Genomic DNA, 11,817 nt, shown 5'->3' with positions numbered 1-11,817 from the left:
AACAGTGTTCAAACCACACATGTGAGGTATTGCCTCAATAATTCTAGCACTAGATCTCCTTTGTAACTCTAAACAGGTAACCTGTAAACATTTTTAAATCGTCGCCATGTCACCATTCCACAAACGTGTGCAATTTTAAAGCATGACATGTTAGGTAGAAATTTACTCGGCATAACATCATCTTTCACATTATACAAGAATATTGGGCTAACTTTAATTTTTCTTATTTTCTATTTCAGAAAAAAACATTTTTTTCAAAAAAAGTGTGTTTCTAAGACGGTTGCACAAATATGGTGTGACATAAAGTGTTGCAATGATCTCCATTTTATTCTCTAAGGCCTCTGCTAAAAAAAAATATATAATGTTTGGGGGTTCTAAGTAATTTTCTGGCAAAAAATACAGATTTTAACTTGTTAACAACAAATATCAGAAATAGGCTTGGCTCTTAACCACTTTTTTAAAAAGAAAAACAAAAGGTTTATCACAGCTTCAAGATTTAGGTCTGAGCCAGGTATGTATTTCATAAGAAGAGTATTGTATACAAAAAACAGTATCACCCACTGTCCCCTTTGATCAAACTGTAATTAAACATATATGGGACATTCTCTAATTTTCAGATTAAGTTTTAAAAATCTTAAACCCTTAATCTCATGAATTGTGAGCTAACAGCAGTCAAAATCAGTTTTCCATTCTGATGGTCTTCCACATTGATTAAATACCTAGGCGAATACATTTTGAATGACCTATCCAAAATCTATGCCCTGAATTTTCTACCATTAATGAAACGCATCCTCACTAACCTTGAACAGTGTGTAATGCCGCGTACACACGTCCGGTTTTTCCGTCAGAATAAACTCTGACGGTTTTTCTGACGGACTTCCTACAGAGTTCCGCTGAAACTGTCTTGCCTACACATGATCACACCAAAGTCTGACCGTCTAGAACGTGGTGACATACAACAAGTACGACGGGACTAGAAAAAGGAAGTTCAATGGCGAGTAGCCAATAGCTACCGTCTCATACTTGCTTCAGATCATGCATAGTTTTTGGTCCGTCGGAACAGCATACAGACGAGCGGTTTTCCCGATAGGAACTGATTTTGTTGGAAAGATTTAAAACATGTTCTATTTCTAGGTCTGTCAGAATTTTCAAAAAAAAAGTCAGCTGAGAGCCACACACGATCGGAACGTCCGATGAAAAGATTCCGTCGGACTTTTCCTGCCGGAAAGTCCGACTGTGTGTACGTGGCATTACGCATACATTTTTATAGTTTGGCATGTGCAATTTAATTTATATGAACATTCTCTCTGAGATATTATATAAATTTCAAGCACTTCCCATATACTGTGTATACAGAGGACATTCTTACTCTAAATGTATGTCCTCTTGTTCAAATTCATTTGGATGGGTACACCAGCAAGAGTGGAGTACACCATTCTCAGGTGATCATAAATTGCTGGGGATCTCGGTTTTCCAAATGTGGGTCTGTATTACTCATCTAGGTAGAATGGTGAACTGGTGCCATTATGAGGACATTAAACAGTGGGTAAATATAAAGCAAAATAGCACTTCAGTTCTTAAAGTGTTTGTAACCCTAAAACAAAAAACAAAAAAGATATCCTGTTCCCTTATAGCAGGTTAAACAGCACAGTGCTTGTGCTGTCTAACCTGCCAGTTTCTGCCCCCCCTGTAAACTGACCACAGTTTATCATGGCTTCTGAGCCCTGACACTGATGCTATGGTCAGATTACGTGCCTCCAACATCCTGCTGTGTCTCCTCTGTGCCCCTCTGTGCTCTCCCCCCTCCCCTCCCTGCCTGTCATCTCAGGAGTCTGTGACTCTGTCTCAGGACCCCCCTGCTGCCGTTAATAAAATACTAAAGTGTTAAAAAATTCACTGCCAGCCCATCTCTTTTAAGCTTGCATCCTGCGCTGTGTCATTGTTTATTAGGAACAAAGCCTCTAAATATCTTTTTGTGAAGTATCTTCAGGCCGGTCACGTGACTCCCGGCTGCTCTTATACTCCGATCCAGGGCTATAGCAGGAGGAGCCGAGCGGCTAGCTCGGCGGTCACGTGACTCCTGGCTGATGTCAGAGGGAGAGCTATGCTCCTCCTGCTCTAGCCCTGGATTGGAGTATCAGAGCGGCTGGGAGTCACGTGACCAGCCTGAAGATACTTCACAAAAAGGTATTTAGAGGCTTTGTTTATAATAAACAATGACAGTGCAGGATGGAAGCTTAAAAGAGAGGGACTGACAAAAAATTATAATGTAGGGTTACAAACCCATTAAATAAAACTTTTGTTGCACTCTAACGTTCTACATTCAAAGTTGTGTCTGTCTATATTTCGCTCAACAGGGAATTCTTCACACCCGCTGACAACTTTGGAAAACTTGTGCTCTAGGAAATGTCCTGTCGGGCACACCTTAGCCTTGCAACAGAAGCGTTCGGTCTTGTAAAACTAGCGTTCGTAATCGAGATATCACATTCGTCACGCGGCAAATTATGAAATCTCTCAATGCAGCGCATTCTTTTCTTCTTTATAATATTCACAGAGTTCTGACAAACATATTTTTTATTATTTCTAGTGATCTCATGAATAATATTTTTTTTGGTTGTTTTTTTTTTCTCGTGATCTCCAGAATAATCTTTTTTATTTTCTTTTTTTTCCTAGTGATCTCCATATTTTTTTTTTCTCATGATCTCCAGAATATTTTTTTTTAATTTTTATTTTTTCTAGTGATCTCCATAATAATTTTTATTTTCATTTTGTGTGTCAAGTTACCACAACACAATTATTATCTTGTATTTTTTTACCTCAAAGATACAACTATGTTGTGTCCCTTGTTAATTTGACATTGTATTTTGAAATGTACCTGCCTACTCAAACACAAACTGTCCTTTTATAAGTAAAACACATAGCCAAGTATTTGGCAAAACCAAAAATTGAAATTTAATAGGAAGCACAAGGTCATAACAAAATAAAGAGGAAGGCAAAGCTGGAGAAACAGTTGCAATTGGTGAAGCCTTTGTACCCCAGGGCAGACATCAATTATTTGACTGTCAAAATTGGTAACCTGAGGAGTCCATTTAATAGGGAGCACAATACAGTCCAGGACTCCGAGAGATCAGGAACAGCAGCAGATGACATATATGTCCCGAGGGTATGGTCTTACAACAGCCTGCGTTTTTTGCCAGAGCACACCAAACCCAGGCAATCACTCTCAACACTTCCTTCCACACTTCCTTCTATGCTGCTGTTGTGGGTGGAGTGGCTGTGGTGTTGGTGCAGTTGGTGGAGGTGGTGGAGGAGCATGGTCAAACTCACACAGGTCTGTTTGAGGTGTGAGTTTGCTCCTCATCCCCTTGTTTAGGGCCTTCAGAATAATTTCTTCACATATCGCGCATTGGCCCTCCTCCATCTTTTCTTGTTTGCTGGCAGTGACATATCCAAATGCCTCGTGTACACCAGGGGTCATGGTAATTGCAGCAGTAGCCTGTTTTATGAAAGCAGCCACGGAGTTCTCCAGGTTTCTTGCCTTCCTGGTCCTTTTGATTGGAGGGCGGAGGGGAGGAACCTGGGATTCCGTCAGGCTGCTTGCTATGGCCTCCTCCTGGCCGAGACTTTCCTGTGTATGTAAATGGTACATAGTTTTAGGTTTTTGGTCATCAATCACACACAATTTTGAGCTCATGACTGTTGCAAATTAAATGTTAACAAATAGAAAAGACTATCATTCTGACCCCAGCAGTTTTCATTCTTGTCCCAATCATTTTTGGCTACTACTGTCTATTGATATGTAAACCACTTTGTTAAAGCATAAATTAGTGATCGATAACATCTAGTTAACATCATTCAATTTTTGACAAGAAATATCTTCAACAATGCTATACCTGGGTCAAGCTGGGCTTCTCCACATTTTCTTCCTGGGTGAAAGGCCCAGGTTGGATCTCAGGAGACTCAGCTGATGTGGAAGGAAGTGTTGATAGCGATGGCCCGGGTTCCATCTGGTCGGACAAAAAACGCAGGCTGTCGTAGTACCACAGCCTGGGGACATATACGTCATCTGCTGTTGCTCTGGATATCTGGGAATCCTGGACTTTCTTGCGCTCCCTATTATATGTGCTCCTCAGGCTACCAATTTTGGCCTTCAAATAGTTGATGTCTGCCATGGGATACACAGGCTTCACTAATTCCAACAGTTTATCCAGCGGTGCCTTCTTCTTTTGCTTGTTCGAATAGTCCCTGCACTAGGCTTGGCAGAGACATGGCAGCTCCCTGTACTTGTCTATGAAGTTGGACAGGAAGTCAGGGGCTGTGAATTTATCCACCATTTTATCTACAAGACACAACACAAGACAAACCCTAATGTCAGGCTAAACTTTTCTAATCTTGTCCCAATTTAGGCCTCAAACTATAAGCAGTATAGGCACTAACTACTGATGCCCCAAGTTACAATTATACCTTTGTTTGAACAATCATTGCTAACGATCCTCTGTCCTCCACTCACAGATCGTACATACATTGCCTGCATGTTATGCTTTATATACACTGCGCATGCATCAAATTTCACCCGTCCTTCTTTCTAGTGTATTCCCCACCTCTTCTCTTTCAGGGCAGTGGGAAAGCAAATGGCGGAGACACAGCAGGTGTGTGCTGTTATCAGCAATTACAAGGAAAGCCCGGAGCAAGGCAGTTCCAGTTCCAGGAGGAGGCCTCAAATATGTCCTTTGAAGAGATGGTGGAGATGATGGACATCTTGAAGAGAACAGACTATGATGGGAATCATGGACCGTACAGAAACCCAAATATGAGAAAGGGCAATATTATGACTAAAGTTGTGAGAAGTCTGCACAGGACTTTTGGAGTACGGCGATCCAAGGAGCAATGGAGGAAACGCTGGTCAGACCTGAAATTGAGGGATCAGGATCAGTATAAAACAGTGATGGTGAACCTTGGCACCCCAGATGTTTTGGAACTACATTTTCAATGATGCTCATGCACTCTGAAGTGTAGTTCAGCATCATTGGAAATGTAGTTCCAAAACATCTGGGGTGCCAAGGTTTGCCATCACTGGTATAGAAGGATCAGGAAAGTACTGTAAAAAAGTATTTGTTGTGTGTTCCTATTATTATTACTTTTGTGCTGATCCATCATTATTCCAGAGACCTGTTCTGCCATAATTCAGGTCCTGCAGAAGGACTATATTAAGGTAAGTTAATAGAATGAATTATGACAGAACAGGTCTATGGAATAATGATTCCCAGAGCCTGGGGGGAGATCCCAGTCGTGAACTTCAAGTCCTGGAGACTTCTCCCCATCGCCAAGTACCACAAGGTGGCGACGAGCCTTTGCTCGGGAGTGATGGCTTGCAGCATGCCGGTGTCCTGCTTCGTAATATAAGGGGTCAGCAAAGCCAAGAGACGCTGAAAGGCATGGGTCCGTCATCCTGAGATAATTACTGAAATCATCAGGATTATTCTCCTAGAGCTCCCGCAGCAAAGGCATGTGACAGAATTGGTCACGATTAAGCAACCAATTCTTGGTCCAAGAACTCCTCCTCCCCCTGTTCATGGACTGGACTTGGGTCAAAGCAATAACTCCAACACCAAGCCCAACAACAGCACGAACTCTACGACGAGTATGTAACCACAACATGGCTAATAAACGAACAGCTGCTCAGAAGGAACTGACAGAATGCACTGAAAATCAGAAAGAACCTGAGAAGAACGAGCTGAAAATCAGAAACGAGCGGACAAAATCAGAAGCAAACTATAAACAGAACCCACTCAAAGACAGGAATGAACTGACAAGCACGCACTGAAGAACAGATAAGAACCGACAAGCACAAACTGAACTGAAAAGCACAAGGCTGAAAAGTGTGAATCGCCTCTCACCAAACTCTACTAACACGAGATAAACACAAGATTAGCAGAAGGAGCCCAAAGGGTGGCGCACTGCTTATTGAACTTCCTTTAAACTTCCTTTTAATCGGCTCGTCGTACGGCCCACGTTCGTAATCGTTGGCCAACATTTGTGTGACCGTGTGTATGCAAGACAAGTTGGAGCCAACAACCTTCGAACAACGGTTTTGTTGTTGGAAAGTCCGATCGTGTGTACGAGGAATTAGAGTTCTGGAAAGGGGTATCATCAATTGCTCAAAACTGTACAAACTTCAATGTCCCCTGGAACTCTGTGTTCTTCCTACTTCACCACAACACCATGCCAAGATTAGTGTACAAGCGTTCTCTAATAATAAGTACTCTATTAAACACAGCCAAACCCTTCATTCCAGCACTTTGGCACAGGCGAGAACGCCCAACTCTGTCACAATGGTTTGCTTGGGTAAATGAAATTAAACTGATGGAAGATCTCTCTGCTACAATTTATAGTAAACATCCCCTACTGTAGGGGTTTGCTTCTTTGGCAGGCATTAGGGGATGTTTACTATAATTTGTTTTGGTTGATTTATTGTTTGTTTTGGCTTATATATAAAATCCTTGAGATGATGCAGGGAACCTAGAGTAGAAGCTTGGACTGACATCAGGTTGCTTGGGAAAATTGCTGAATAGTGGGCAAAGTTGTTTTTCCTTTATATTCTGATGTTAAAGTCCTGAAGCTAGTTTTACCCCCTTCATGACCACGTATTTTTTTGCTATTTAACACTGTGCTATTTTAGCTGGTAATTGTGCGGTCATGCAACTCTGTACCCAAATTTAATTTATATTTTTTTTTCCACACAAATACAGCTTTCTTCTGGTGGTATTTGATCATCACTGGGTTTTTTATTTTATCCCCTTCACGCCGACCATACGCAAATTTGCGTTCATGGCTTGAAGGGGTTATACCGGGGTGTTGCTTGCAGCTGATCTGAATACTTTTAAGTATTCATTTATAGTATACTTTTAGACCCCCCCGATCCCTCCATAAAGAGTACCTGTCACTGCCTATTACTGTCACAAGGGATGTTTACATTCCTTGTGACCACAAAAAAAGTGATCAGATTTTTTTTAAATGGACAATGTAAAAATAAATAAATAAACAAGGAAAACATTTTTTTTTTAAAAGAGCCCCCATCCCTGCGAGGTCGCACAGCAAAGAAAACAAATACCTTAGTCGCGCCCACAAATGTAAATGGTGTTCAAATCACACATGTGAAGTATTGCCACGATCGTCAGAGTGAGAGCAATAATTCTAGTACCAGACCTCCTCTGTAACTGTAACCTGGTAACAGTTACATTTTTTTAAAGCGTTGCCTATGGAGATATTTAGGTTCCGTAGTTTGTCGCCATTCCACGAGTGTGCGCAATTTCAAAGCATGACATGTTATGTATCTATTTACTCAGCATTACATAATCTTTCACTTTATACAAAAAAATTGGGATAACTTTACTGTTTAGTTTTTTTTTAATTCATGAAAGTACCTTGTGTTTGAAAGACTGCTGCGCAAATACCATGTGACATAATTTTTTTTTTTTACCAATGACAGTGATCAGCAACTTATAATGGGACTGTGATAGTGCAGCGGACAATCTGGCACTAACTGACACTGATTGGGAACTGATTAACTGTCACTGACATCACCAGCGCCACTAATACAGTGATCAGTGATAATACTATACACTGTCACTGTGACCATCCTCATCTTGAAAAATTGTCCCTTCCAAGTGACGGACGTCCAGAGAGATCCGTTAGGCCGTTTCCTCTTTATAAAGGGCACCTTATATCACACGCCACTTACAATTGCCAACATCTACGCCCCCAACTCAGGCCAAGTCTCTTTCTTTCGCAACATCATCCAACTACTATCCAGCTTCCAGTCAGGTACACTCGTTCTCGGCGGCGATTTTAACGTGCCACTGACCCCAGTGATGGACACATCGAACGGCACATCCTCTTTACCTTACAAGGCTTTACGGGCAATCAAACAACAGCTTAACACCTTACTACTCCATGATACGTGGCGTACGTTACACCCAAAGGATAAAGATTACACTTTCTTTTCAGCCCCACATAACAAGTACTCTAGACTTGACCACTTCTTTCTCTCCCAACCCGACCTATCGAACCTTACCAAAGCTGCCATTGATCCAGCCATACTTTCGGACCACAGCCCCATCTCCATGACCCTACAACTGACCTCACCATGTCGGAAGACACGAATCTGGCGCCTTGACAACTCACTGCTCAATGACGAGACTAATATTCAAGCACTAACCACATGTATATCAAACTTTTTTAAGGAGAACTCTTCACCTGACGTAGCACCGACTGTCACCTGGGCCGCACACAAATGTGTCATTCGCGGTGAATTGTTCGCACTGGCATCTCACCGAAATAAACTCCACACCGCCCGCATTGCTGAATTAACCGCGCACATTCGCTCACTCGAACAAACACACAAGGCCTCCCTAGCTACGGCTGCCCTCTCCAAACTGTCCAAAGCGTGGGAAGACCTGTTGGAAATATTAAACGCCAAACTGAAGCGTAAATTTGCAATGACACAAAAATTATACTATGAGTTTGGCAACAAAGCCGGCAAACTCCTAGCGCGGGCCCTCCAATCCAAAAAGGCTTTACACACCATCCACAAAATTAACAACACCAGGGGTGAGGCAGTGGTTACTAATGAAGGCATCTCGTCACAATTTGCGCAATATTTCTCCAACATCTACAACCTCCCATCATCCCAACCCTCTGCATCGAGGGTTGACCGACTAAAAGCCATTAATGACTTCCTAACGCAATTCGGCCCGACCCCTCTCTCCCCGGAAGATTCACAGACTCTGGACGTTCCAATTTCTACTGACGAACTCTCCCTCGCACTAAAACAAATGAAAACGGGCAAAAGCCCGGGCCCAGACGGCTTTTCGGTAAGCTACTACAATTCATTTCCAACCCTGCTTCTACCACACCTGGCCAAAGCCCTCAACAACCTCTCACAAACCTCGCCCGCACATACAGACTTACTTAAAGCTCATATCACCCTTATGCCTAAACATGACAAGGACCCCACATTGGTCACCAACTACCGCCCCATTTTGTTACTAAATGTGGATCTAAAGCTTTATGCCAAAGTATTAGCCAACCGAATTCTCCCTTTCATCCCAAATTTGATCTTGCTTGAACAGGTTGGTTTCGTCCCGGGCCGGGAGGCGAGAGACAACACCACGAAAGCCCTAAACATCCATCATTGGCTCTCTAAATCTTCCACACGAGGTTTCTTCCTCTCGTTGGATGCAGAGAAGGCGTTCGATAGGGTGGCCTGGGATTACATGGAGGCTACGTTACGTGCAATAGGACTACCACCCCGCATGCTCCAAATGATCTTAGCCCTTTACGCCTCCCCGAAGGCCAGACTCCGGATTAACGGGGGACTGTCGGACGCCTTCTCTGTATCCAACGGGACGTGTCAGGGTTGCCCCCTATCCCCTCTAATATTTATACTGACCATGGAACTCATGCTACGCAAGCTAAGACTTAATCCCAATATCAAAGGCATAGACATCCATTGTAAACAATACAAACTGGCTGCCTATGCCGATGATATCCTACTTTTTCTCGCTGATCCTATCAGGACTCTCCCCAACCTTCTGGCTGACTTCGTCCTCTTCAAATCCCTATCCAACTTACAAATCAATTTCGAAAAATCTAAAGCCCTCAATATCAATTTACCACCCGAATCTGTCAACTTATGCAAGCTTAACTTCCCATTTGCTTGGGAAAACTCCGAAATATCCTATCTGGGCATTAAAATCACTAGCAACTTAAAAGATTTATACGCCAAAAATTTCTTGCTATTACTTAAGTCCGTCCAAAATGATCTCCAGAAGTGGCACCTAGGCTCTTTCTCTTGGATGGGCAGAATAGCGGTAATAAAAATGAACATTTTGCCCAGAATCCTCTACCTCCCCCAAGCCATACCGATCAAGCTTCCATCCTCCTTCTTTGCTTCCTACAAAACTATATGCAGATCTTTTGTATGGTCCGCCAAGCGCCCTTGACTTAGCTGGGAAAGACTAGTTCTACCCAAACAACTGGGAGGCCTGGGTCTCCCAGACCTTCAAAAATACCAGTGGGCTTGCCACCTGACCAGACTGGTGGACTGGCACGTCCATTGCTCTTCCAAAGACTGGATTCAGATCGAAGACTCCTTTACACACCCCCACATAGCTGACCTACCCTGGATCACCCACACTCACATGACTACAGAACTCTTATCACACCCTATTCATTGGCACTACCCTTTCGATATTCAAATTGGCATGCAAATCGCTTGCACTTATCCCCGCGCCAGGCCCAATGACCCCTTTAGTTGACAACCCAGACTTCCCCCTGGGCTTGAAACTGAAAGACCCAACTACTGAAACCATCCCCTCACGAGCCAGAGCACATGAATTCTTTGTGAACGGGACCCTCCTACCCCACCCCACCCTAACTGCACACTTACCGAACCACGACATACCTTTCTACAAGTATCTACAATTGAGACACTTCTTCCAATCTCATCACCACAATCCTTCTTGGCACAGGGAACTCTCACAGCTCGAAAATCTCTGTTCTAACACAGAACCCAAAAGTCACCTAATTTCAATTATCTACTCTCTCCTTTTCTCCGGACACAAAGTCAAAGAGGACAAAATAGTGAGACATTGGGAACACGACTTATCCATAGACCTCACACCATTAGAATGGGACCGAATTTTTACCATAATGCACAAGGGCTCCATTAACGTTTCCACCCAAGAGAATAGATATAAACTGTTTTCGAAATGGTATAGGACACCAGACAAAGTCCATCACTTTCACCCCACCATAACCCCGATGTGCTGGAGATGCAAGACATCTCGCAGTACCCTACTTCACATCTGGTGGGACTGCTCTCTTCTACAACCATTTTGGTCAGAAATTCACCGACTGATTTCCCACATGACCACGTACACTCCAACCTTCTCACCGGCCAACTATTTACTACACCATAACTCTATATCGTGCAGTTCCTATAAAAAGTCCCTGACTTTGCACCTCATCAATGCAGCCAATCTTTGCATCCCCGCCTTATGGAGGAATCCCACGCCCCCAACGGTACAGGACTGGATCTGTAGGGTAGACAAAATAGCCAACATGGAACAACTTATATGCCAAGCCCATGACAACCCGACCAAATACAATACTACATGGGCGTGCTGGTTACACTATCGTCAATTCCTCACGCAGAACGTTCTATCTACACCATCAACACCGGCACCCTAAATGCGCCTAACTGTCTTCCAACTCAGGTCCCTTCCACCCATTCAACCGCCATCACCCCCCCTCTCCAGCCCACTCCCTCCTCCCCACATTAAACCGATTCTGTCCCAACCTACGAAGCCCCATATCCCTGCTTAAACTCTTCATCTTTCTGCAGGCTTTTACGAATTTGACCTTAACCTCCGGCCCCACATTCATTATATCTACACTTCTCTTATTACCTTGCCCCTCTCACCCTCTAGTGGGAGCCAAGATTATAGCTTGCCACATCGTCACCCCACTTGATACAATTACTAAATCTTCATACACCCCCCCCCGTTCACAGTGATGATCCCGTTCGGGGTGATCGGAGAGGGGGCAGAAACTTCACGGTGTGGACATATCTTCCTTACTCTTCCCGCCCCACACAATGCCAGACTCAATGTACAAGGGGACGATGTCTATGAGCACTTCTGATCGACTGAATGTTTCTCTCGTTCCTTTTTATTTCTGTTTCTACGCCACAGGCAACTCATCCTGACTTCCCAATTACGTTGATCACCTACGGCCTAGAAACATTTAACCCGC

The sequence above is a fragment of the Aquarana catesbeiana genome, linkage group LG04 (assembly GCF_042186555.1).
Source record: "Aquarana catesbeiana isolate 2022-GZ linkage group LG04, ASM4218655v1, whole genome shotgun sequence".
NCBI lineage: Eukaryota > Metazoa > Chordata > Amphibia > Anura > Ranidae > Aquarana > Aquarana catesbeiana.
Note: the sequence above shows the minus strand (reverse complement) of the source record.